Raw genomic sequence first — 27,529 nt, 5'->3', positions numbered from 1 at the left:
CTTTAAATCTCAGCATGCATAACAGAGATACCAGCCCCTTTCTTCATGATCCCGCCCCCCAGAAACCCTACTTCTGCTTTTTTTAGTCAGCCCTTTTGAGTTCAATCTTTTAAAATTCTGTAGAAGAAAAACAAGTGCAAGATGAGGAGCAGCAAACCATGAGTGGGCGATGTGTTTCCCACCATGATATACCCTGATGCTCACACATTGGCTAAAGCTAATTTCCTGCCCCACTGGCACCTTCCTGTTTCTCCACCTCAAAATGAGCAGTACTCAAGATCAGCTAAGTTACTTTGATATCTGAAGCAGATAATTCTACAAGTGCCCAAGAGTCAAAATGGAATGACACATTGCTTACATAACAATACATTAAAAAATTAACTTTTTGATGCCCTTTTTTATCCAAAATAAGCTGCCTGAAGAGGTTGCTTCATTCTGTCAAATGGTAAGGCCAGGCTTGCCTGTTTCTCCACTTCATAGGTCAGCCTTAGAAACGCTTGTTTGTGCCCCGTCCTGCTACCCTAACTTGCCTCAGGGATGGTGTTGCTGGAAAGTTAAATAAAAAATATGAAGCTCTTTGTACAATGAAGGATGCTATAAATATTAAGTCATAAATTAAGGACTTAATACAGTTAATACAGTCACAGCTGGAATAGGCCCATTGAATCAATGGGAATTACATAAGGGTTGACTTCAATATACAGTGGTGCCTCGCTTAACGATTGCCTTGTTAAACGACTAAAACGCTATACAATGACTGTTTTGCGATCACTTTTGCAATGATAAAACAATGTTTTAATAAGCAAAATCCGCTTTGCAACGACAGCAGTACATACTGTACCTCGGTTTACAAAAGCCTTGGTTAACATAATTTTTGTTTTTTCCCCACTTTACATAATGTCCGGGTAGAACGCATTAATTTCGTAAACCGAGGCACTACTGTATTCTTTAGTGGGTCTACTCTAGTTGGGATCAAGCATTAGTAAAAGCTGCAAGATGCCTTTATGACAAACGAATAATTCTAATTATACAGATGGAATTTACTTTTCTGTAGACATACTTCGGAGTGCACTGCCAGTCTTTATTACACACACACACACACCACCCCGCTCCTTGTTTTTGTCTGAGGAGACCTTGTCTGCCCGGAATCGTTGTATGACCAAAGTATTTTTAGTAAAACGGAGCCAGACTACGGATTTTCGTGAAACTTGGGGACATTGACTGCGCGCCCTGGCCCAATGGGGGCAATCCAGCCTAAAAAGCGTAGACCTTCACCTCCTCTGACCCCCATTACACCCGATTGTATTCGACGTTGTCACTCAAATTACGACGGCTCTTGCGAAATCCCACCCCCCCCTCTCCAGCAAAATCTGCGGGTTCGTTCCCGTTAACTCACACCTCCTTCCCCTCCCTCAAGCGACGCAGCCCCACCCCCTTCTGGAAAAAATGAAAAAAGAGAAGGTGGGTCCGTTAAAGTTTCCGCCCACTTGGGGAGTTGCTATTGGTCTCTTGGGCAGTTGTGGCTCCACGATTGGTTGCTCTTTTCAGCCACTCAGACGGCGGCGCTGCTGGGCGGTGCAGGCATTTGCTATACGCGGAGCTGCCTCACACCGCCCTTGTCAGCCCGTAGCTCTTTCTTTCTTTCTCCTGCACTTTTGCTGGCCCTCCCAATCCGAGCGAGTTGCGCCCGGGTGCGCGAAGGGAAGGAGTGATAACCGGTGCTTCCCTGAGGGAATGAGCCCAGAGGAGGCGGAGGGGCGGTAGCTCGATAAAGGAGTGAGGTGAGCCTCGAGCGTGGCCGTTCACGCTGAGAGAACTTTCTTCCCCCTTCCCCCCCCCCCCGCTGAGGAAATATTTTTTTTTTTTTTTTAAAAAAAGAGGATTTAGAAAAAAATATTGGCTGGCTGTTTTTCGGTTCGGACGGTTGGAAAAGACAGCAGGCGGTTAAATAACGGCTGCCTGTGGGGAGGCTAGCGGGTTTCTTTTCTCCTCACACTGTCGCAGGTTTGAGCTTCGCCTCAAAAAAAAAATGTTTGTCCTCGCGACTTCCCCCTTTTCTTCCAACCACCTTTTTCTTTAAGAAGTGATTGAGGCCGCCGCGAAACAGGGTTCACAGGGGCGTCTGTTGCCGCCGCCGCCGCCGCCGCCGCCGCCCTCCGGTCCAGATCTGAGGAGACAACGGGGGAGACGTTAGGAACTGAGGGCGAAAGGGCGGGGCAGAGGCGGCGGCATGTTCGCTGGAGCCCTTTATGGGTCTTTGGGTTTCTGGGGTGGAGGTGCGAGTGGATCTCTTTTTCAGGCGCCTCTCTCTCGATTTCGGCTCGCACCGGTCAGGAGATCGACCCGGGATAGATCTCCATAGTACAGTGGAGTACAGCGCCTTACGTTGTTGTCTCTGGCTTTGATAACTCGAGAGCGAGCGAGCAATTTCCATTGAAGTCAGAGGGGTTGACTTGCCAATAAAACTCCCAATAGGATCAGGGGCAGCATAAGGTCAACGTGCGATCCGAGCCGGCTTAGATCACCGGCGGTCACCTTGCTCCCGAGAAAGAGTGGCAGCCGGGCAGTCTCGTGTCGCCTTCAGAGACTACCGGATGAAATAGGCTTTTCAGTCCACGGAAGCTTTTACCACCACCGATCTGCTAAGCTTTTAAGCAAAGGACGATTTGTTTTGTGTTCCTATTGATGTTGTTCTTGTCCATCCCCTTGACAGGGAGAGAAAAGTAGGAAAACAGTTAAAGAGCTAAGAATTGACCGAAGGGATAGCAGAGTTAGTCTGTTGCGGTAAAACTGTTTTGCAGCGCCTTGAAGGCTGATTTATTGTAATACAAGCTTTTGTGGGCAGGAATTCTCAACATCAGATGCATGAAGAATTATCTTGATCAGCTGACATATACTGTACTGGGGTGCTGCAAAATGTATGCATTTTATTAGCATCTATTTTATTTTACAGTGTTGTGCCTTTTTCAAAATCCATGCAGTCCCCAAGACTTTGGGTGTAAATGTGGTGAATACTACCTTTGTTTCTAAACAATTTTTTGAAAGTATATTTGGTTATAATAAAAAAGTAAAACAAAAGCAGAATCATAGGGTTTTTTTAAAAACAAAGTATTTCTTCAGTACTCAAATACATTGTTATGATTGGCTTGCGGAAAGGCTTGTTCATTTTAAACAGCAGTTTTTCAAAGTATGACATCTCTTCAAAGCTGTTGATGATGGACTGATGGTCTAAAAGTATCATCCTTTTTATTCACAAGGTAAATTCAGTAAAGGGGTCTACATTTCTATGAACTAATCTTGTTTGACAACACCTTTGATAGTATCTATTATGTTGAAACTTTTCTCCTTCAACTGACTTGTTTGCTATGTTGTGGTGTTAGTTTCCTAGAAAGAGTTTTGGCTGGCAATGAAAGTTAATTGACTTGGAAGTGAATCTTCATTCATTTATTATATTATATTATATGAAATTTGGTCTTTTGCCAAGCAGAAGTAGAAAAGACTGTGAAGATGCCTAGATTGGGTTATCTCTTGGGATTCTTTGTTATTAACAAATGGGATAAGTATGAAAATGCTGTCTATCTTATAATACTACAGTATTGTTGTTGATACTTGTTAACCATTGTAGCCATACCAGTTTTTTTCATTATTATAAAAAACTACTGGTTTTGGCTGTTCCCACTGTTTCCATTTTCTTCATGCAGGATATTGCTTTTAGTCTTTTTTTTCCTTACATGGGTCATTATGGTGAATTTAAAAATTAGATATCAAGAGGGGAAGTATTTGCTATGAAAACTCATGTAACTTTGAAAGTACCATTTGCTCTCAAGTACTATTTGTCTTTCATTTAAGTACTTGTTACTTTTACATGCTTACTTGAAGGTCTTAACTGATGTCAGTGTTTTCAGAATAGGTAGGCTACCTTTCTTTAATCCTTTTATTACATTTAAATCTGTTAATGTAGGTTTGTGGTGTTAATGTGGCTGGGAAGTTGAGAGTACTGTCCCAGCAGATTTTTCAATCTGCTTAGCAAGTTCAGCCACATGGCTTGAGTTTCAAACTATAAGCCCTTGTTTTGACGAAAAATAGAATTCACATGTTCTCTTCCTCCTCATAAAAGCTTAAAAGTATGACGTTTTCTGCATTAAAGTTCTCTCTCCTGATAGCATGTCATGTTTTATTTTTCATTAAAAAGATAGACAAGATGCAGTGATGTTAATGGCTGTTCGTCTTTGCAATCAAAACTGCATTCACCTGCTGCACAATTCAGGGACACACTGCGAAGGAAACAGGGTTTATGAAATAGATTGTTAAAATGTCTCTTTGTCTAGTAATGGTAGATCATGGCATCCCTCTTATTCAAGGAGTTACTATGAGTAGAGCTTTTGGTTTTGTTTAAAGTTAGTATTTTACTCCTTTCAGAGAGTAAGTGTATTCGATGAGTAGAACTATTTTAGTGCTGGGATCTGGTACATGTAATTCACCTGTCTTTCTTCAGGCATCCCTAAAGGTATCTTAGTAGAAGTGAGTGTTCTTATGTGCCTTTAAAAATTATTTGAAAATTGGTTCCAAACTCAGCAGCTAGAATTTTATCCAATACTGACTGCTGACACCATACAACCTTGATTGCCCAGACTGAGTTCAGCTGTTGGTTTGCTTTTAGGCCCATCTCTAAGTTCTGATTCTACATAGGTTAGGGTGTGAAAGCTGTACAGTTAAGAAAGCAAGGAAAACATAATTTGTTTGAAATATGGTACGGGAGGACAACTTTGCAGATACTCTGGACTGCAGATCAGATCAGGCCTGGAGGCAAAAATGTTGAAACTGAAGCTGTTTTACCGTGTGCATATCATGATTCTCTGGGGGAAAATGCTGGAAAAGTTTGAAGGAAGCAAGAAAAGAGAAAAACCAAATACGAGATGGACTAACTTTCTAAAGAAAACACAGGGTTGAGTTTATAAGCTGAGCAGTTGAGGACAGGACATTTTGGAGATCACTTATTTATAGGATCACCAAAAATTGGAGGCAACATGGTACCTCTTCCTCTAATAGATATCTGAATGTGTGTCCCACGTCTTGTAATGGAGGAATGATTAATAATGTTTTTAGGCCAGTTCTTTTTTGGAAAGCTCAGCTGATGCTCACATCTTGCTCTCCCATTTTATCCCAGTTATCTTATTGAGTGTGAATTTTCAGAGATGTGTGAATTTTTACACAAGACTCTCTATTTTCTTCAGATATTGTACTGTATTTGAATTATCACATTATGCTCTTTCTCTACAATAGTGTCAGCATTTTAAGAAACACTCACTGGTTGAATGCCTTTGAAAGTTCCTAGGTATGTTTCCATGCTCATTGTTTTAATTAAGAGTGTCCTTTGAGATTGTGGCCTTTTGTGAGAAGGACTGTATTAATCTCAGTAGGGAATAAATGTCCCTAAACCCTGCCTGAATTACTGTGATTTGAAACTAAAATCTAAATAGTTTTCCCTGGATGAGACACCACTAATAAATGTATAGGTTAGTGCTGTGATGCAATTTTGCTAGCAACCTAGTGCAAGTGTAACATTGCCAGCAGTCAGAAATCAAAGATACTGTACAAAAGATATCTAACAAAACCACACGTGTGCTCACATCTTTACTCTGTACTGTGCTGCTATGTAAAACCACATCTTGTATCAGTCAATTTGGGATAACTATACAGTACATAATTTAAAAATGATAGTATACAAATATTTTAAAAATGTAAACCAGGTTTTATCCCTAAATCAGCTGCTGACTAAGGAGGTAGGTTTTTAATTACAGTACTGGCAGAAGGAATGGGGGGAGGGAGCTAGCCAAGCCTCCTGGCTGAGGGAGTTTCATAATCTGGGAGCAGTCACAGAAAAAGCCCTCTCTCAGTTCCTCACCAAATGTGCCTGTTAAATTTCTGGGACCAAGAAAAGTCACTCCCCTGAGAATATTAATACATATGGGGACTCACACAGAGAAGTATGGTAGATAGCTTGCACCCAGTAAAGGGTTATTTTAAAATCCTGACCAGCACTTTGAATAGGACCTGGAGATGAACCAGCAGCCAGTGAAGCCCTTTTGATGACAGGAGAGGGATGTCACATCAGCTCCAGTCAATGGTCTCTGTAAACCATATTCAGAGGCAGGCCTGTGTAGAGTGCATTGTAGTAATCCAAATGGAAGGTAACCAATATGTGTCACTGTAACAAGGTCAGGCCTCTCAAAGAATGGGTTCAGCTGGTCCACTGGTTTTTATGCACAAACATACTTTTGATCACTGAGGGGTTCTGGGCATTCAAGCTCAGAAAGGAATCTAGAAGTGCATCCAAACAATGCACATGAGTTTGACATTTATAGGCACCAAGCTCACTGAGTCAAACTTGAACTGGAGTTCAAATTGTCAGTAGAGCTAGTGGCAGAAGAACAGAAGAAGATAGCATTTTGCAGCTGTGGAAAAAGCTATGGCTAGATAAAGGACTACTATCAGAAGGCAACATACATAGTAGGGAGGTGACCCATACATGGAACTCAGTCATAGGTGCCTTGCTGTGCTGTGACCACACATTCTGTTTATAATGCTATGTGCAACATGTTTGTACTTGCTACCATTACTGCTTAATAAATTCTACTTCTGCACAGGATTTTCTATTAAATTTATTAGGTGTTGGTTAACTTGTACAGTCTCCTCCTAGCATAAAGTTGCTATTACTTTCTCTTATACTGTACCTGCTTCCATCAGCCTCTTCCAGCAAAGTTTTTTATATGTTGTTGAGTAAATTCACTATACCAGTGCATCTTTGGGCTCTGCCAAAGTGTGGTTCCTATACAGCAGATATAACTTGTGAAGTAGGGTTGTGTTAGTCATGTGATTTCTTCTTCATGGTAAAATTTTTACTATTCTAACTATTTACTATTCTAATTTTACTATTCTAATATTGTACCCTTGAAACTCATTAATATAGTCTATTTCAGTAAAGTTTATGACAGAGGTATTTATTGGCCAGAATTCTCTTCTTGTATACAGTTATGCCTGTAAAAGCTGATGTTATCAACTGTTGGCTTTTATTGCTAACTGAAAGTTTGTTATTCCACCTTCCCCTGGTTCAGAGGCTGTCTTTTGACCTGGAATTGCTGCTTACAGTCCTGATCCACAATGTGCCAAGTGAACTAATAATGCATTATGTAAAACTAGTAACTTTGTGGTCTATATTTATACAGTTTTTTTTTCTATTTTAACAAAAAATGCAGTTTTTAAATTGGCACAAGAAAAGCATGGTTGGAAATGTGGCACTGCAAATACTGGACTACCATCTGCCTAACCAATAAATCTATTGATGAGGAATGTTGGTAGTTGCAGACCAAGGCCACAAATTGTCAATCTTTGCTCTGCTTTTGTTTACTGGTTTTTAGTGAGGTATTTGATCGTTTTTTAATGTTTGTATTGAATGGTCCAGGATTAATTCCTGGGTTTTTGCCTGTCTCTAACACATTAATCAATCAGCCAGAGACAGAGGGATCCAATAGATATTTGTTTATTTTCAGCTGAAAAGAGATGCGAATTTCACATGCAGAAAACATGCAGAGAAGAAGCACGCCCCCTGATACAAAAGTATACATTTTTATAAGGCATAACATGAAAGAAGGACCAAGGGGGTTGGGAGGAGGTGGAGAAATGGGAGGGGGGTTCTATAATTGGTAAACATTCCTGCATGAACCCAGCTTTGAGCAGTAAATCATTCCTCCATGTCTATCATCCTGCTTCCCAAGGACAGATTTTTAATTAGACCAGTTACTCACAAGTAACGGAATGCAGGTGGCCTCCCTTCTTTATCTATTCTTGTTTAGTAAGCAAAAACCTAATCATGAAGCAGCACTGTTACAAAAGCAATATGGCTGCGGTTACGCTAAGATTATATATATAAAAAACACAATTATATATATTTAATAGAATTATTCTCTTGCAAGCAGTCTAGGAAGTAATCACTCATTAGAGCAAGTTAGTGGCAAGACAACAAACCCCTTGATGTTTCTAAGGGTTGAAATTTGAAAAGTGAGGGATGAGGGGGTCCAGTTAACACACACACACACACACACACACACACACACACACACACACACACACACACACACACACACACACACACACACACACACACACACACACACACACACACACACACACACACACACACACACACACACACACACGTATTAACTATATATTATTTCCCCAAACTGCTTGCAAGTGAATAATTCTGTTAAATATATATATAATTTTGTGATATCCTCATGACATTTCCCCACGGTGAATTCACTATGTCTATGGACCTTTTGGATCAAATGAGATAATCACAGTATGGGATACCCAAAGTCCGTCCTTATGCTCCTGTGAATAGGCTTATAGTACCAGAGTACAAGAATCACACCAATTTTGGGGGAGTCTGGGATAGGCCATGTTGTTATAAATGCAGAACAAACTTGTCAGGAACACATCTCCTGAGAGCAGGCATTCCACTAGAGGAAGGAGCCACCTGCAATTCCCAGCATCCACCACCCTGGTAACTTAGACTGAGTGTGGTCTAGCAAGTGCGTGTGGGCAACTATGGACAAGCTCCTGACTCTAGATTTCCAATTACGTACTCGCTTATTTGAGCTTAAAACTCTTAGTTATGTACTTTGGTCCTTACACACTAGCACTACCAGGTAGGACACTCCAAATAACCAAAATAGGAAATGAATCCCTTGTGGCTGAGGCACTTCATTTAGGCACTCTTACTCTTGGTCCCAAGAATAGCATTGGGGTAAAATATAGAACAGTTACTTAGAAAAAGTAGGATGTTAGGGTTGGCATGATGATATACAGTTAGCAAAGAATGTTCTATTTATCAGTCCTAAGAGACGATCTTGGCTCATTTTCACAGGAACAACAGTCTCCTGGCATGATGCACATGCGCAAGTCCTGGGAAATAAGTACTACAAAATCCATACCCTCACAAAACTTTCTGGGACAAGCAGAACCTGCCCAGTAATGACTTAACATTGTGTAGTTTAATTTGTGGTGTTATGAAATAGTCATGAAGATTTGGTTATTTCGTTAATGTAATTAACAGAATTTTATTTTTGGAGAGGAGAGGTAAATCTAGTTCTAATTCCTGATACAGAGCCGGACCTTCCCTTATTTTGAGACATCTCATCTTGCAAATATATTTAGGATTTTGTTGACATTGGAAGTCTATCATGTGCTTTCATGGCAATAATGTGTGTGTGTGCGTGTAGGCAAGAGATAGCAAAAAGGGAAACCACAATCAAAGACATTTTCTTTCCTTACGTACCCACAGATCAAAGGTTGATAAAATCATCAGAGGGCACCCCAACTTTTTCCCGATGTTCAAAAATTGTCCATTTTAGTTCTGCTCTTCTTCTGCCCAGTAACCAAAAAGCAATAGGAGTGAGACATTTATTGTTTATTAAGATGGAAAATGTTCGATGAGTCCTGTTGCTTGTTTCTAGGCTGTGGGGGAGACTGTTTTAATCTTCAGGATTCTCAAAATTACCCTTCCCTGAGTGAACATAATAAAAGTTTTCCTCTAAAGCAAGCAAAAGCTGCAAGGTTTTTGGGGCACATTGTCTGTGTTCATGGAAGGGCAAAAGCCTTCTGGAAAGTTTGAGACGCAAAGGTGACAGCTGTTCACAAGCAATTTCAGCGCGGGGGGGTAATTATTTCGCAAGGACCCAATTGCCAGGCTGTGCTGCTGGAAAGAGGGAACTGGACAGGGAGGTGTAACCTGTTGAGATAAAACTTCACAGAACCTTAAGAGCATTTTCCTTACTGCCTCCTCAAATTCCCTTGGTAAAATCCTAATCCTTAAGAGGGCCTGAGGAAGGAGATCTATCTCTTGTGACCTTTTTAAATTTTTTTTTAATAAATGTGATTTCAGTGTTTACTCCATTTTTTCTGCCTGCCCTGATGACTGAGGATGATGGGCCACAGGCACTATTCTGGCAAGGAAATGTGTTTTTCATCACTCCCCTCACCCTACAAGTTTCAAAAGGGAAGGCTGAGGACACATTTTCAGCCAATACAGTGGTGCCTCGCTTAGCGGTGACAATCTTTCCAGGAAAATTGCCGTTAAGCGAAAACATCATAAAGCGAAAATGAAAAGCCCATTGAAACGCATTGAAAACCTTTCAATGCGTTCCAGTGGGCTTAAAACTCACCGTCCAGCGAAGATCCTCCATACTGCAGCCATTTTCGGTGTCTGTATAGTGAGGAATCCATCCCTAAACACAGCAGGGAGCCATTTTAGTTACCTGGCAGCCATTTTGAAACAGCTGATCAGCTGTTTAAAAATCATCGTTTTGCGAAGAATCGGTTCCCAAAGCAGGGAACTGATCATAGCAAAGTGAAATTCCCCCATTTAGACCATCGTTTTTCGCAAAAAAGATCATCCTAAAGCGTATTTGTTGTAATGCGGGGCAATCATAAAGCGAGCCACCGCTGTACGTTTAAGCCTAGTCCAGTTGCCCAAGGACAAATACTGTACTATCTAATAAAAACATGTGCCCATAGAGTTATCCAGAAAGTGTCTTATTAATGACGCATAACAGGAGTCTGCATATATGTGAACTCTCCAACCCTTAGCCAAACAAGGGCACGGGTCAACGATACTCAACCGAGCACTTGAAAGCAAGAGCCCTCCCTTTTGCTCCATACAGTGGCTGCCTCTGCCTGTCAGTGTCCAGTAACTTTGACAGATGGGCAACCGGCCTTCACCAGCTGCCAGTCCTTTGAGCCAGAACCCCTAGTGCCATTCAGGAGCTGGCTAGCCTACTGTTGTGGAGCAGAGAGCAGCCCCTGCTCTATGCTTGGAGCGTTCTTCACCCTCCCTTTGGACCTGTTTAACACCTCATGGAGGGGGCAAGCCAGAACAGAGAAATTTGGAATCCAAATTACACAGAATCCTCTTATGCCCAAGGAGGTACGCTATTGACAGATGGCATTTTCCATTATGTGCTGTGTCTGCCCCATAGAAATCAAGAACACCAAGTGGCTTATCTCTGCCTTCACAATTTAACTTTCCCCTTTGGAGACCCTGAATGTTTCTCCACAATCACAAATTTTTCCCAGTGTCCTCCCAAAGAGGATTGGTGAATTTTTATATCAGAAGCCACTTCCCAGTTGCCATGACTTTGGAGTAGTAGGCTTCTACTGCAGAATCTCACAGTCACATTATCAATGCAACTGGTGGGAGACATCAAAACAATCAAATCTGGGCAAAAGGAATGTCCATTTATAGTTTGGTAACTTGTGAAGATCTCAAATTTAAGACTTTACTGGAAAGAACTCAAGACATAAGGACTCTTGAAGAGTCTGCACTTAGGCCCACAGGAAAATGTACCATGAACACATCCAAATTAAGTATTTTCCATTCTTTAGCTTCATTAGGAAGCATATACCCTCTTATAATGAGTAGAAATTTTATTTATTAATCTGCAAATCCACACTCAAGGAAATGTTCATCCAGTATACCAAAAAGGCACCAAATTGCACAATATGCAAATATATCTAAATCTGGTTAGAAGCCAGGATTTATCCAAAACCCTAACTCACATATACAAGCTCTGTACTGCCATTTCTCACAAATATGAGTATATGCAAAATCAAATTTCAAAAAGGTATGCTAGCATGTAACCATAATTGTACTTCCTACAATTTAAACTGTAAAGATAACAGAAATTTTAAAGGACTTCTTCTTCTTCTTCTTCTTCTTCTTCTTCTTCTTCTTCTTCTTCTTCTTCTTCTTCTTCTTCTTCTTCTTCTTCTTCTTCTTCTTCTTCTTCTTCTTCTTCTTATTATTATTATTACTATTACTATTACTATTACTATTACTATTACTATTACTATTATTACTATTACTATCATCATCATCATCATCATCAAGCTTAGTCAAATCAATAAATCAAATGCCTACAATGTGCATCAACATACACTGGACATTTCACACAGCACATGTGTGCGAATGGTGGAAAATGTGTCCTTTAAATCCAAACAACTAAAACATGCATGTGTGCCAGGGGTCACTACAACACAAAATCAGTTTATTTATTTCAAAATGCCAATACTGACACAAAACCTGTCACTATTTCTGAGGCAAAACAATTAAATCAGGGTTGTCCCAATTAGGCACACCATGAAAAGGTTGGGCACATCATGAAAAGGCTGGATTTTCTGAAAAAGACTGTAATGTTGAGGTAAAAAGGTGGAAAGAAACAGGAAAAGAGGAAAACCAAATGTGAGATGGACTCCCTAAAGGAACCACAGGCTTGAGTTTACAAAACCTGAGCAGGACAGTTGAGGACAGATTGTTTTGGAAATTACCCATTCATAGGGTCACCATAAGTCAGAAAATCTTTAATTTGGTCAATTATTTGTTAAATAACTCCTGAAGCCTTTTCCATCAGTAGATATAGGTACAAGGCAATGGAGGTTTGAAATCGGAGTTTTCCTTCTCCTAGATGGGCTGCTTCCATGGCTGACTAGCCCCACCTACCCGGCCTGCTCTTTAATAGAGTGGAAGTATGATCCGACCCTTAAAACTTTCCTGTCTCCCAGGTGTATGCAAATCTAATTACCATATTAGGGCCAGAGATAGAATTAGAGAATTTGAGAATTTCGTGCACCGGTATTGCTGGAACCAGTTGTATTGGCTCTTGCCTTTCCATTGGACCATTTCAGCAACGTGGAGAGGGAGGATCTGCTGCTTGGGTAGCAGCCTATCCTCCATATTACTTTACCCAGGCTTCATGCTCTGGAGAGGACACTCCTTGATTCAGAGCATGTTACCATAGTCTCTCGAGACTGAAAGATGCCTGTGCTATGCTATTTCTTAAATGAATACAGAACTAACAAATATTATTCAACTAATTAAGGTTGTTTAAAAATTTGAATTATCCTTCTTTAGTTGTTGTTGTTTGTTGTTTAGTCATTTAGTCGTGTCCGACTCTTCGTGACCCCATGGACCAGAGTACGCCAGGCCGTCCTGTCTTCCACTGCCTCCCAGAGCTGGGCCAAATTCATGTTGGTCGCTTCAATGACACTATCCAACCATCTTATCCTCTGTCGTCCCCTTCTCCTCTTGCCCTCACACTTTCCTAACATCAGGGTCTTTTCCAGGGAGTCTTCTCTTCTCATGAGATGGCCAAAGTATTGGAGCCTCAGCTTCAGGATCTGTCCTTCCAGTGAGCACTCAGGCTTGATTTCCTTTAGAATGGATAGGTTTCTTCTCCCTGCAGTCCAGGGGACTCTCAAGAGTCTCCTCCAGCACCACAATTCAGAAGCATCAATTCTTCGGCAGTCAGCCTTCTTTATGGTCCAGCTCTCACCTCCGTACATCACTACAGGAAAAACCATAGCTTTGACTATTCGGACTTTTATTGGCAAGGTGATGTCTCTGCTTGTTAAGATGCTGTCGAGGTTTGTCATCGCTTTCCTCCCAAGAAGCAGGCATCTTTTAATTTCGGGGCTGCTGTCACCATCTGCAGTGATCATGGAGCCCAAGAAAGTGAAATCTCTCACTACCTTCATATCTTCCCCTTCTATTTGCCAGGACTTGATAGGATCAGTGGCCATGATCTTAGTTTTTTTGATGTTGAGCTTCAGACCATTTTTTGAGCTCTCCTCTTTCACCCTCATTACACGGTTCCTTAATTCCTCCTCACTTTCTACCATCAGAGTGGTATCATCTGCATATCTGAGGTTGTTGATATTTCTTCCGGCAATCTTAATTCCAGTTTGGGAATCCTCCATTCCGGCCTTTCGCTTGATGTATTCTGCATATAAGTTAAATAAGCAGGGGGACAATATACAGCCTTGTCGTACTCCTTTCCCAATTTTGAACCAATCAGTGTTTCCGTATCCAGTTCTAACTGTCCCATGTATATGTTTCTCAGGAGATAGATAAGGTGGTCAGGCACTCCCATTTCTTTAAGGACTTGCCATCGTTTGTTGTGGTCGACACAGTCAAAGGCTTTTGCATAGTCAATGAAGCAGAAGTAGATGTTCTTCTGGAACTCTGTGGCTTTCTCTATAATCCAGCGCATGTTACCAATTTGGTCTCGAGTTCCTCTGCCCCTTCAAAATCCCACTTGCACTTCTGGGAGTTCTCGGTCCACATACTGCTGAAGCCTACCATGGAGGATTTTGAGCATAACCTTGCTAGCGTGGGAAATGAGTGCAATTGTACGGTAGTTGGAGCATTCTTTAGCACTGCCCTTCTTTGGGATTGGTATGTAGACTGATTTTTTCCAGTCCTCTGGCCACCGTTGAGTTTTCCAAACTTGCTGGCATATTGAATGTAGCACCTTAACAGCATCATCTTTTAAGATTTTAAATAGTTCCACTGGGATGCCATCTCCTCCACTGGCCTTGTTGTTAGACAAGCTTTCTAAGGCCCACTTGACTTCACTCTCCAGGATATCTGGCTCAAGGTCAGCAACCACACTATCTGGGTTGTCCGGGATATCCAAATCTTTCTTGTATAGTTCCTCTGTGTATTCTTGCCACCTCTTCTTGATGCCTTCTGCTTCTGTGAGGTCTCTCCCATTTTTGTCCTTTATCATGTTCATCTTTGCACAAAATGTTCCTTTAATATTTTCCTGAACAGACCTCTGGTTTTTCCTTTTCTATTATTTTCCTCTATTTCATTGCATTGTTCATTTAAGAAGGCCCTCTTGTCTCTCCTTGCTATTCTTTAGAAGTCTGCATTCAGTTTTCTGTAACTTTCCCTATCTCCCTTGCATTTTGTTTCCCTTCTCTTCTCTGCTATTTGTAAGGCCTCGTTGGACAGCCGCTTTGCTTTCCTGCGTTTCCTTTTCTTTGGGATGGTTTTTGTTGCTGCCTCCTGTACAATGTTACGAGCCTCCATGCATAGTTCTTCAGGCACTCTGTCCACCAAATCGAGTTCCTTAAATCTGTTCTTTACTTCCACTGTATATTCATAAGGGATTTGGTTTAGATTATACCTGACTAGCCCAGTGGTTTTTCCTACTCTCTTCAATTTAAGCTTGAATTTTGCTATGAGAAGCTGATGATCAGAGCCACAGTCAGCTCCAGGTCTTGTTTTTGCTGACTGTATAGAGCTTCTCCATCTTTGGCTGCAGAGAATATAATCTATCTGATTTCGGTATTGCCCATCTGGTGATGTCTGTGTGTAGAGTCGTCTCTTGTGTTGTTGGAAAAGAGTCTTTGTGATGACCAGCTTGTTCTCTTGACAAAACTTTAATAGTCTTTGCCCTGCTTCGTTTTGAACTCCAAGGCCAAACTTACCTGTTGTTGCTTTTATCTCTTGACTCCCTACTTTAGCATTCCAATCCCCTAGAAAGAGAAGAACATCTTTCTTTGGTGTCAGTTCTAGAAGGTGTTGTAAGTCTTCATAGAATTGTTCAATTTCAGTCTCCTCAGCAATGGTGGTTGGTGCATAAACTTGGATTATTGTGGTGTTGAAAGGTCTGCCTTGGATTCGTATTGACATCGTTCTATCATTTTTGAGATTATATCCCATTACAGCTTTTCCCACTCTTTTGTTGACTATGAGGGCTACTCCATTCCTTCTACTGGCTTCTTGCCCACAATAGTAGATATGGTACTCATCTGAATTGAATTCGCCCATTCCTGTTCATTTTAGTTCATTGATGCCCAGGATGTCAATGTTTATTCTTGCCATCTCCTGTTTGACCACATCCAGCTTACCAAGGTTCATAGATCTTACATTCCAGGTTCCTAAGCAGTATTTTTCTTTGCACCATCGGACTTTCCTTTCACTTCCAGGCACGTCCTCAGCTGAGCGTCCTTTCGGCTTTGGCCCAACCACTTTATTAGCTGTGGAGCTACTTGTACTTGTCCTCCGCTCTTCTTCAGTAGCATGTTGGACGCCTTCCAACCTGAGGGTCCCATCTTCCAGCATCATATCTTTTAGCCTTTTGTTTCTGATCATGGGGTTGGAGTGGCTTGCCAGTTCCTGCTCCAGGTGGATCACGTTTAGTCGGAACTCTCCACTATGACCTGTCCATCTTGGGTGTCCCTGCACGGCATAGCCCATAGTTTCTCTGAATTACTCAAGCCCCTTCACCATGACAAGGCAGCAATCCATGAAGGAGTCTTTAGTTGCAGTCTGTAAAAAATCCAAAAATACAAACGAAAAGCACAGAAGGGATAGAAAGCTTTAAAACTCATCATTTTGGAACTGCAGATCTGGAAGGGACCCCATGGCCACCTTCAGACCAGCTGATCACTTTCAGCTGAACAGGAACACAAAGAGAAAGGGGTTGTCTCAGGTCTAGCTGGCTAGGGGCTTCTTACTTGCTAGAAATCCCTGTTTCTGCTTCTCCCCCTCCAGCTCTGCTTGCCTGGTTTTCTCTCTCTCACTCACTCCCACACACACACACACACTCACACACGCGCGCATGCGGCGGAGGCTGCCTCCTCAGTCCCTTAGGGGGAAGCAAGCAGCCCTGGCCAGAAGGGAGCCAAGAGAACAAAAGGGGTCAAGGCTGAAAGGGAAAAATGGAAAAAGGGTTGTTAACTGCCCAGAGTAGACTTCGGTGTAGATGGGCGGGGTATCAATTAAATTGAAAACATTAATAAAATAAATAAATAAACTTGGATTTCAAAATAGTGGCAGTAGAACAGAGAAACATTTCTTGGAATTCTTGTAATACATTGTGTTTTTCCAACATATCATGTATGCTTTCATTTCATTCTGGTTAGGACGTCATGCCTTGTTTCAAGAACTTACTCTTATTTAAGACCCACTTTAGAAAAGGTTATGTGCTTTCTTTGGAGAAGAGATGGAATAATCCTGAAGAAGAAACACTGCAGATATGATAAGACTAGTGCATGGGAAAGAGGATGTTTAGGCCTTGGGAACTTTGAGCTGTCATTTGTTTTTCGTGTTCCATTTTCTCCACATCCAGTTTATAAATAGTAGCCATGTTTGTCTCTTGTATGCAACAAACTAGCAAGTTTTTCCATTTTATTTTCAACCTTAAACTTAAGCACGGTTGAAATCCTGTACTTACTTATTTGAGAATAAGCCTAACTTTAGTCAACAAAAAATATTTCTGAATAGCTGTACATAGGATTGTACGCCTGACCAAAAAGCCTAGTACTAATTTTGTGAGATCATTTGTGGAGTTGTCTAACATGATTTATTCTTAAATTTGCCATTCCTGAGCAATGCTTTTTATACAATATGGTTCTGATATTTATTTGTATTTATTCTGGAATTTATGTACCACCCCATTCGTACACACCACTATTCTTGACAGTTAACATTTAAACATCCAAGTTTCTAAAATAACAAAACAAATGAGACCATGTATAAAATGACACATTTTCCTAAAATAATTAGAGAAAAAATTGAGGGCTGTTTTATACATGGAAGGCAGAAGGAGGAGGTGGAGACTGAGGAAAAGAAGCAGCTGGGCTCAGCCAGTTCTTGCAGCTGCCCATTTACTGCTGCCGCCGCTGCCCAATGACCCCCTCCAGCCATAATCTTCTTGCAATTGGGCAGCAGCGGCAGCAGTCAGTGGGCAGCTGCGAGAGGCGGCTGAGCCTGGCTGCTTCTTTGCCTCAGTCTCCACTGCTGGTTGCAGGCTCAGTGACTGTGCAGCCCTTTGATGGCTGCTTTTCCCTTCCTTTTGCGAAGCCCCGTGGCTTTGCAAAAGGAAGGGGAAAGCAGCCATCAAAGGGAGCCCTGTGCTGCTTTTCCCTTCTTTTTGCTAAGCCACGGGTTTAGGAAGTTGTGGGGAAAGAAGCAATCAAATTTTCAAATTTGGGGTTAGAAAGGGTGAGTCATCTTATACATTGGGTCTCTTATAAACGGGAAAATATGGAATGTTTTTTATACATGGAAGACAGCAGGAGGAGGCAGAGACTGAGGCAAAGAAGCAGCTGGGCTCGGCCACCTCTCACGGCTGCCCATTGACTGCCGTCACCCAATTGCTCCCTCCAGTGATCATCTCCTTGTGTTTGGGCGGCAGCGGCAGCAGTCAATGGGCAGCAGTGAGAGGCATCTGAGCCCGGCTACTTCGTTGCCTCAGTCTCCACTGCTGATGGGGGGCTCAGTGATCATGCAGCCTTTTGATCCCTGGTTTTTCCTTCCTTTTGCTAAGCCACAGGTTTAGGACGTGGGGGGGGGGGGGAAAGCAGCGATTAAATTTTCAAATTGGGGTTAGAAAAGTGGGGGTTTGTCTTATACATCAGGTCATCTTATAAACGGAAAAAATATGGTATGTTTACACAGCTGATCTTTTTACTGAGCATTAGAGGCTATCTAAAAGAGAGACAGCTATGGGTGTAAGTGAAAACCTAATATATAGAATATCTCTCCAGTTAGATATATAGGGGGAAAATAGACTTGACTGTTTTTGTAAGTGTGTATTGCATTTTACAGAAAATGACATGGAGATGACCACACCCAGCTTCTGCTTTTTGTCCCTGAGTCAGGTTTCTTAGGAACTGTTTTATAAAGAAGACTTATGGTGTGCTTGAGAAATGTGTAGTGTTCATATTTCTGGTTTTGCAACCACAAAAAGATTGTGAGCTTGGGCTTTCCTTTATTTTTCCTTCATCTTTTAATAACTTTACGAATAAAATACCCATGCAATATGCAGTATGTGGTAATGTCCTTCTCATGTGGAATATTAAATTGGATAAGAATAAGTTTCTTGAATTTGTCACAAATGTGTCTATAAGCAGTAACCGCTGAAAGATGTAGATCTCTGAAAAATCTCAGTTTAATTTCTCTGCCGCAATCTTGAATTATATCCATTTTTCCTCCTTTGCAGAGTATTGTAGATTCAGAGTTAAATTGTCTTAATTTTCAGGGAATAAAACTGTCTTTTGTCTGTCAAATAAAATTAAGATAAGATGTTGTCTTTCCTTTCCATATCTAGGGTTGCCAGATACATGTGTACGAAAAGCAGGATATGGAAAGCCAAAAAGGAGGACAAAGGAGGACGTGGGGTGGAGTGGGGGGGGCATGTCGCTTTTGGAATTAGGTATTGGGGAGAATAGCTCTTTGATCATGGGGCAATACATTCAACCTAGTCTTGAAAGGTCAAAACTGGGAAAATTACATTTTTGGACTACAGTCCACTGGCCACTGTGTTTTCTTGTTTTTTAAAACAAACAAACAAACAAATCTACATATATATTTACTGGGCTCCCAAGACCAATGGAGACAATCTATTCCTTCCTTTGCCATTTGTCAAGCTGAGAGAAATCCGCTTGTGTGTGTGTGTGTGTGTGTGTTCGTGTTCGTGTGTTCCAGCTCCCACAAGCATGAGGAATAACTCTGCATATGCTCCTGGACCTGGAAATGCACTCTGCACATGCCCCAGAGTTGGGTGGTCAAGGCAGAAGGGGGAAAATAAAAGCTCCTCTTCCTGGCTTCAGGAGGAAGGAGGGACTGGACCGGCCCCTTTTTCCCTGGCTCTGAACTGCCACCCCCCCAAACCCCAGACCAGCCTCCCCTCCGCCAGGCAAGCAAGTGCACTCACTTCACTCCTGTCCATTTCCACCCATCCATCCATCTTTCTCGCACCTTCCTGCCTTATTCAACTCCGGGCAGAAGCAGCCATCCACAAGCCGGGGATTGATTGCCCAGGGCTGTTCTACAGCCCTAAACAATCAAGCCACCTTATCTCTGATCTCTGAAAGAACCGGAGGATTTACAAGTGCCACAACCAAGGAAGTAACAGGGAGATGTTCCGCTGCAGGGGGTGGAGGAAGGGGTGGGGTGGAGATACAAAAGCTGGACATTTTAAAGTTTTTCAGTTTTGCCTGCCGGAGGGAGGACATGACCCTAAAAAGTAGGACATGTCCTCGTTTTGCCGGATGTCTGGCAACCCTACCCATATTTCTGTTGTACTGTGGTGCCTCGACTTACCAAATTAATCCGTATTGGAATTGATTCCGTATTGGATTGATCACTGTATTGATCAAGACCATTATGTGAATATAAAAATGCCTTAAACAGTAAGTAGCAATGTGATCTTTATGTATGTTAAAAGAAACTGCAAAAGTTTATTTGGATAAAATTGTATAAAAATGGTAGTGAATTAGGAGATGGAAGCTAACTAGTCCACAAATATCTGGTTCTTGCCTTGTGACTTTACAGATGCCCGTCCTCTTTCTTCATGGGCCTTATCTACTGGTTGTCATGATTAAAAAAGATAGAAATGCTATTGGACTAAGTTGTATTATCTGGTCTTGTTCTACTACCTGTCAAACTAACAGTTGTGCTCGAGCTGTAGAACTGGAGGAGAAGAAGAAAAGAGTTGCAGGTTCCCAGAATCTCTAGTTTCCTAATTTTTGAGGTGTTAAGATAATTCTAAAACCAAGAACTCCTGTATGGAATGTATGAAAAACTACAGGGAACAAGAAACTAGTTCAAGAAAACTAAATATTCTTTAGGAAAAATTTTTCTATTAAAGGAAATTGTGTTTAATAGACACAGAAACTAAAAATAAGGATGAGAACTAAAAATGATGTGAATCTTATGAAGTAGCTTCTTGGAATGCATTTCTAAAGCATTTTTCTGTTCCTATGTTAATATAACATTACAAAGGTGCAAAGTATCTTTAAAATCCACAGTACATTTCCCTCTGTTGAGATGAAAGCAAGAAAAAGCCTGTCTCTGCAAACAACACATAGTGTGGTTTATAAAGAGTATGAGTCACCAACCAAGACCTTTTCAAGAAAATAACACAGTATTATTTAAAGCAGTAATGCTTTCACAGTACCACTGTGATATCAACTTACTGCTTTCAGCCTGTTTCATGAGTTCAAGCCCACCACAATAATGAGAGAAAACTAGTATTTATCTACTTCCACAAATACATTTCTAAGTAATCATTAAGAGTGCACCTCCATAAGTTGTGTATGTTAGCAAGGATAAGAATAAGCCATGTCCTGTTCTCACTTGACAAGTTCTTGCATACTTCTGAAGTTGAATAAATCTCATATTTTAACTCTTAACTATTGTTATGCCCACATTTTTCTTTGTGTTACTCAGACTTTTTCTCAGCTAGATCAATAAGAAATCATTTGAATCAATGCCTGAAATCCAGTATTAAATGACAATGAGAGTAGGCCCACTGAATCAGTGTCACTCACAAGAGAGTAGACTCACCAAATCCCCATTGATTCAATGGGCCCACTTTAGTTACAATTGGATTTCAGCCAATATCACATAAGATGATACTGTATAAGGGTACACACTTCTGATTGTGTGTTCTTACTCTGTTATTTATGATCTAGCAAATTAGTTATAGCAACAATGTGACAAGTATCAACAACATGACAACTATCTTGTCCTTGTTTATTGTTGTTTCATGCCATTAAGTCGCCTCTGACTTATGGTGACCCTATGAATGAGTGATCTCCAAAATGTCCTGTCCTCAAAAGCCCTGCTTAGCTCTTGTAAACTCAAGCTTGTGGCTTCTTTTAGATAGTCAGTCCATCCCATATTTGGTCCTCCTTTTTTCCAGTTGCCTTCAAACTTTCCCAGCATTACTGTCTTTTCCAGTGAATCCTGCCTTCTCATGATGTGCCCAAAATCAGACAGCCTCAGTTTCATATTTTTTGCCTCCAGAGATCGTTCAGACTTCAATTGATTTAGGATCCACTTGTTAGTTTTTCTGGCAGTCCAGGGTATCCACAAAGCTCTCCTCCAGCACCACATTTTAAATGAATCAGCATTCTTCCTATCAGCCTTCTTCACTGACCAGCTTTACACCCATACTTAGTGATCAGGAATACAATAGTATGAATTATCTTGGCCTTGATCTCCAGTGACACATTCTTGCACTTGATAGTCTTTTTAATTCTTTTATTGCTGCCCTCCTGAGTCTCAGTCTTCTGATTTCTTGGCTGCAGTCTCCATTTAGATTGATGACTGTACCAATGTGTACAAAATCTTTAATAATTTCATTTTCTTCATTGCCAACAATAAAGCCCCTGTCTATCCTACATCTTACCTCAGCATTGTCCTTGTTACACAGGGTAGATCTGAATTACAAACGTTTCTGATTATTTAAATAAAAATAATAATTTTTATTTACATTGTGATTTAAACACATTTTATTTTTATCTACCCTCTTTCTTTATAAAGCCATCCATCCACTTGGTTAGCTATTCAAGGATAAGGTACAACATAGCAAAGAAGTAGTTCTGCAGATACTTGTTAAGTTCAACTGTGGAAAATTAGCACAAGCAAATATTGAAGACACATACTCTTAATTTATAAAAAATGCTAGCAACAGGATTATTTCTCTCTACCTCTATATAATTTTGTTCACCAGCTATGATTATCATTTGCAGTCACCATTGTTTAAAAAAAGAATAAATCAGGTTGAGACCTTCAAAATAACCTCAGATGAACTATTCTGGAATATATCACTTGAAGTATGGAGCAATAATTACTAAGATTGTTTTGTAATAGAAAAACATCAAATTTATATCTGGCCAAAATACAGCAAAACAATCAGCTTCATCTGTTAAGTAGCATTATTATTTATGCCAGATGAATTACATATGCATCAAGATGAAGTCCACACTGCAGAAGCAAACATCGACCGAGTAAAAATAGCAGGAAGCTATGAAATAGCATGTTTTCAGTGGTCTTGTAGATTTAATATATGTAGCTTCAAGCCATGTGGTGTGTGTGTGTGTGTTTAGTTGTTTAGTCGTGTCCGACTCTTCGTGACCCCATGGACCAGAGCACGCCAGGCCCTCCTATCTTCCACTGCCTCCAGGAGTTGTGTCAAATTCATGTTGGTAGCTTTGCAGACACTGTCCAGCCATCTCATCCTCTGTCGTCCCCTTCTCCTCTTGCCGTCACACCTTCCTAACATCAAGGTTTTTTCCAGGGACTCTTTTCTTCTCACGAGGTGGCCAAAGTACTTAGGGTTGATTTCCTTTAGAACTGATAGGTTTGTTCTCCTTGCAGTCCAGGGGATTCTCAGGAGCCTCCTCCAGCACCACAATTCAAAGGCATCAATTCTTCGGTGGTTTGCTTTCTTTATGGTCCAGCTCTCACTTCCATACATCACAACAGGAAAAACCATAGCTTTGACTATTCGGACTTTTGTTGTCAATGTGATGTCTCTGCTTTTTAAGATGCTGTCAAGATTTGTCAAGCCATGTGATATTTTCAATTAAAGGTCAACCTTATTTCTGTTCTCTAGAGTTGTGTCAAGCAACTGGTCTGTGCAGTAACATCTCCTGTATATTCATCCTAATTCCAATTAATGTTCTGCTGTTTTCCCCAATAAGCTGATAATATGATTTTTTTTCAAACACAAGATAAACTTTGTGGTGGTCCCTGTTAATGTTAAAGTTTACAATTTTGTATTAAATCATTGATACTACTACTGTATATCTATGCCACTTGATGTGACTCAAAGCATTCTTTTGAACATTTTTATGCATTTAGGAAACTCTTCAGAAAAACCACTTGCTGTTATTTGTTCTTGCAAGTTTATGGTAAAGTTTATCTTGAAAGCACAATGTAATATTCACCACCTCATCCTATGCTTTGTCTGACTCATCTTCTATGATTTTCAAAAGAAGTAAAGAAACAGTAATTCTACAGAAGATCATACTGAAGTTATAGATTGACAGAAAATGGGAACAGGGCACAGGATGATAATAAAGCTACGTTTTTAAATTGCTTATGTGCAACGGTTAAATAATGTTCATATGAAAAGTGGAGAGGGACATAATACTTTTAGCCATAGTGCAAATTACAGATGGCAAGAATTCTCACTAAAAGTCTCACTGATTTAGGCTACTTGTACAAGATGAGACACATCTACAAGGAATTTCAAAGCCCAGTGAAATTTCCAGCCTCCATCTGAAATCATGTTTGTAATTTGTGTAAAATGTATCTAGTGTTCTTTCCCTCTGAACAGCAAAGCAGGCACACATACAAAAAGGACAGGGGAACTGTCTAATAATTCAGAAACGTGGCAACAGCCCATCTAATTCATTCAATTCTTAAACAAAGTGGCAACCATCCCTGGGCAGCTTGTGTGTATTGTCTCTGCATGAGTGGGAACCTCTTCTCTTCTAAGTGTTTTGTGTGATTAAAGCAGTAGGCACCCCCCTCTAAGACGTAAGTAGAGCTATGCCTCCCCAGCCCCTGTGATTCGGCTGCTCTCAGAGAGAAAATGACAATATGTTCTCTGTTCATTGGGTGTGTCGAATTCATTTTTAGTGTGCACATCAGCACTCGGTTTAAATGTACATGCATAGTCATTCTTGCTTTCATTCTGTTCATGAGAATAGAGGTGCCAAAAGATTGAGCTTACTTTTAGATAGGTCTCCAAATGTCTGAAAACAATGCCACCAGTGATGAGTTTTACACTGGTGCCTCGACTTATGAACGTCCCGACATACGACCATTTCAAGTTACGATCAGCTCCGGCCGCAAAATTTTGCTTCAACTTGTGGCCGGAGCTTCCAGTTATGAACAGAAAAAGGCAGGGGGGAAAGGTGGGGAATTCAAATTGCTAACTGTTGGTAGGCAAAGAGGCTACTTCTTTGTAGCTGTTTCGCCCCAACGGTTAGAGTTAGTGCGATTGGAGGAGGCTTTGGACTGCCTGGTAAGGTAAGGTGCTGCTTTCTGCTTTTTAAAAACTGTTCTGGGTGGGTTTTGGAGCGTGGTTTTGGGCTGAGTGGTGGGATTATGTTTCTATGCTGTGATGGGTCTTGCTGGATTGGGTTTTTTTTGTCCCCCCCCATTTCTAATGGGTCTTGCAGGGTTTTTTGTGTGTGTTCCCCCCAATTTCTGATGGGTCTTGCAGGGTTTGTTTGCTTTTTGGGTCCCCCCCCACATTTCCGATGGGTCTTACGGGGTTTGATTGCTTTTTGGTCCCCCCCCCATTTTGGATGAGTCTTTGGGGGTTTTTTTGCTTTTTGGTTTTTTCCCCCATTTCTGATGGGTCTTGCGGGGTTTGTTTGCTTTTTATTTTGCTTTTTTTGCATTTCCGAAGGGTTTTGCACGGTTTGTTTGCTTTCTGCTTTGCTTTTTTTGCATTTCTGAACGGTCTTGCACAGTTTGTTTGCTTTTCTTCCCTGACCCCCTTCGGCAGGAACAAATTAATTGAGGTTCCAATGGGTCTTGCAGTGGTGTTGTGGGTATTTTTGGTGATTTTTTTCCTTTGGCGAGAACGGATTAATTGCATTTCAGTGCATTCCTTTGGGAAATGGTGCTTCGACATACAGCCGTTTTGAGTTACAACCAGAGTTCTGGAACCAATTAAGTTCATAAGTCGAGGCACCACTGTATCTGCTTTATATGAATGGTGAAAATATTTCCTAGCTAACTTGCAAGCTTCCATATGCATGCAAATTACATCTCTAATAATTAGCTGGTTTCAAGAAAAATACGATTTTGTATTGTGAGAGCTCTTATGCATGGCACTGAAGGAGCTAGGCTGGTTTCAAAAAGTTTAAACAATAGAATATACTGATGATGTCTAATTTTGGATGCTAATCTTGGTTACTATTTAAATGGGAGACTACAGTATTAGGGAATACCAAGGAAATAATCCTGGTTGAAAACTAGAAATACACCTGTCCACCAAGGCTTGCAGTGCTGGGCCAGAGGAACCAATTGTATGACTCAGGCTGCATTATGTTAGCCTTTCATAACACAATAGTTCTACTTCAGCTTTTCTGAGTTTTTGTGGGTACGTTTCTAACTTGTACTTGACAAGTATGTGATTTTTCAGATTCCCATCTCTATGGAACAGTATATTTTCTATATGAAAAATATACGGCTATAAGTTGTATATAGAGCTGATGACACCCAGCTCTACCTCTCCTTTTCTCCAACTGCAGTGGATGCTGTTCTGTCTCTTGAACGCTGCTTCGGGACTGTTCTGGGGTGGATGAGGGCAAATGGACTGAGGTTGAATCCAGAGAAGACAGAAATCTTGCGCGTGGAGAGCCCCAGCATCAGTGGGTTGGGAAACTCCCTCTCCTTTGGGGGGGTGAGTGAGGTTTGCAGCTTGGCCATCTGTCTGGACCCGGATCTCACCATGGAAACCCAGGTGGCATCTGTGGTCTGGGCAGCCCATTTCCATCTTCCGAGGATTGCCCAGCTGTGTCCCTATCTAGACATGGGGGCACTCATGACACTGATTCATGCCCTTGTAATCTCAAGAATAGACTACTGCAGTGCTCTGTACGTGGGGCTACCCTTGAGGCTGATGCGGAGACTTCAACTGGTTCAGAATTTGGCGGCCAGATTAATAACTGGCCACCCTTCATTGGTTACCAGTTAGTTTCCACATTAATTTCAAGGTTATAATGATAACATTCAAAGCCCTAAATGGTCTAGGACCTAGGTACCTGTCAGAACATTTGCTGCCAGCCAGATCTGTCTGTAATACCCATTCTTCACAAGCAGTGCAGTTGAGGGCTTTGACCCTGAAGGAGGCCCAGAGGGAATGAACAAGGAACTGGGCCTTCTCGGTTGTTGCCCCCCGTCTATGAAACAACCTGCCTATTGAGATCCGCCTCGCACCCTCGCTGGATGGATTCAAAAGAGCATTGAAGACCTGGCTCTTCTGCCAGGTTTTCCCGGAACACCAGGATCTTGTTCTCCCTTTTTACCATTCTTTTTGCCATCCTCTCCATCATCATCACCCTTTTTGTCACCTTTACTGCCATCTGTTTTAATTTCCCTATTTGTTATTTATTAATGTATTTTTATCATGTTTTTAATTATTTCCTTGTATTGTTGTTAGCCGCCCAGAGTGGCCTGGTTGCCAGATGGTGTGGGATATAAATTCTTCTGCTTCTGCTTCTGCTTCTGCTTCTGCTTCTGCTTCTGCTTCTACTACTACTACTACTACTACTACTACTACTACTACTACTACTACTACTACTACTACTACTACTACTAATACTAATAATAATAATAATAATAATAATAATAATAATAATAATAATAATAATAATAATAATAATAATAATGTATTTGTATACAATCTATACTCATTTGAATTTTGAGAACCCCGTTGTGATAAAAAGGAAGGTTTATTTATTTATTTATTTATTTATTTATTTATTTTATTTTATTTTATTTTATTTTATTTTATTTTATTTTATTTTATTTATTTATACCCCGTTGTTGAAATTGAACTACAATACTAATCCCATTGTTGGCAGACCATATATTTAAGGGGAATATTGAGGGAACAGAGGATAAGAGTTGAGATATTGGTGCTCTTGTAAAGATCTAAAAATTATGGAGAAAATGTTCTTTGGCTAGGCATCTGCTGGTCTGTAGTTAGCCATTGGCTTGTCCTACTTTGCTCTTTAACAGCATCTAAGAAGAAATGGGGAATAGCATAACAGTGAATAGAATACATTTAATCACAAATGCAGTATTGACTGGTTCCAATATTTTAAAAAGCAGTATCTTAACAAATATGAACATGTTTTC

The 27,529-nt window shown here is 40.9% G+C and overlaps 1 protein-coding gene across 7 annotated transcripts in view; it reads left to right on the top strand.

Annotated features, from left to right (window-relative positions):
- Window positions 1-1,551: 1,551 nt before the first annotated feature.
- Window positions 1,552-27,529, top strand: part of HYCC1 (hyccin PI4KA lipid kinase complex subunit 1) — a 53,397-nt gene continuing 27,419 nt past the window's right edge. For 4 of the 7 annotated variants that reach the window (XR_013537206.1, XR_013537205.1, XM_020781199.3 and 1 more), the window contains exon 1: window positions 1,560-1,781. The gene's annotated coding sequence lies outside the window, so the exon portion shown is untranslated. Of the gene's footprint in view, window positions 1,782-1,933; window positions 3,258-25,917; window positions 26,042-27,529 lie in introns of those variants that run through there. The other 3 variants (XM_073003291.2, XM_020781176.3, XM_073003292.2) reach the window with 3 other exon arrangements.

The sequence above is a fragment of the Pogona vitticeps genome, chromosome 6 (genome assembly GCF_051106095.1).
Source record: "Pogona vitticeps strain Pit_001003342236 chromosome 6, PviZW2.1, whole genome shotgun sequence".
NCBI classification, from domain to species: domain Eukaryota; kingdom Metazoa; phylum Chordata; class Lepidosauria; order Squamata; family Agamidae; genus Pogona; species Pogona vitticeps.
The sequence above is the reverse complement of the archived record's forward strand: the minus strand, read 5'-3'. Positions and strand labels throughout refer to the sequence as shown.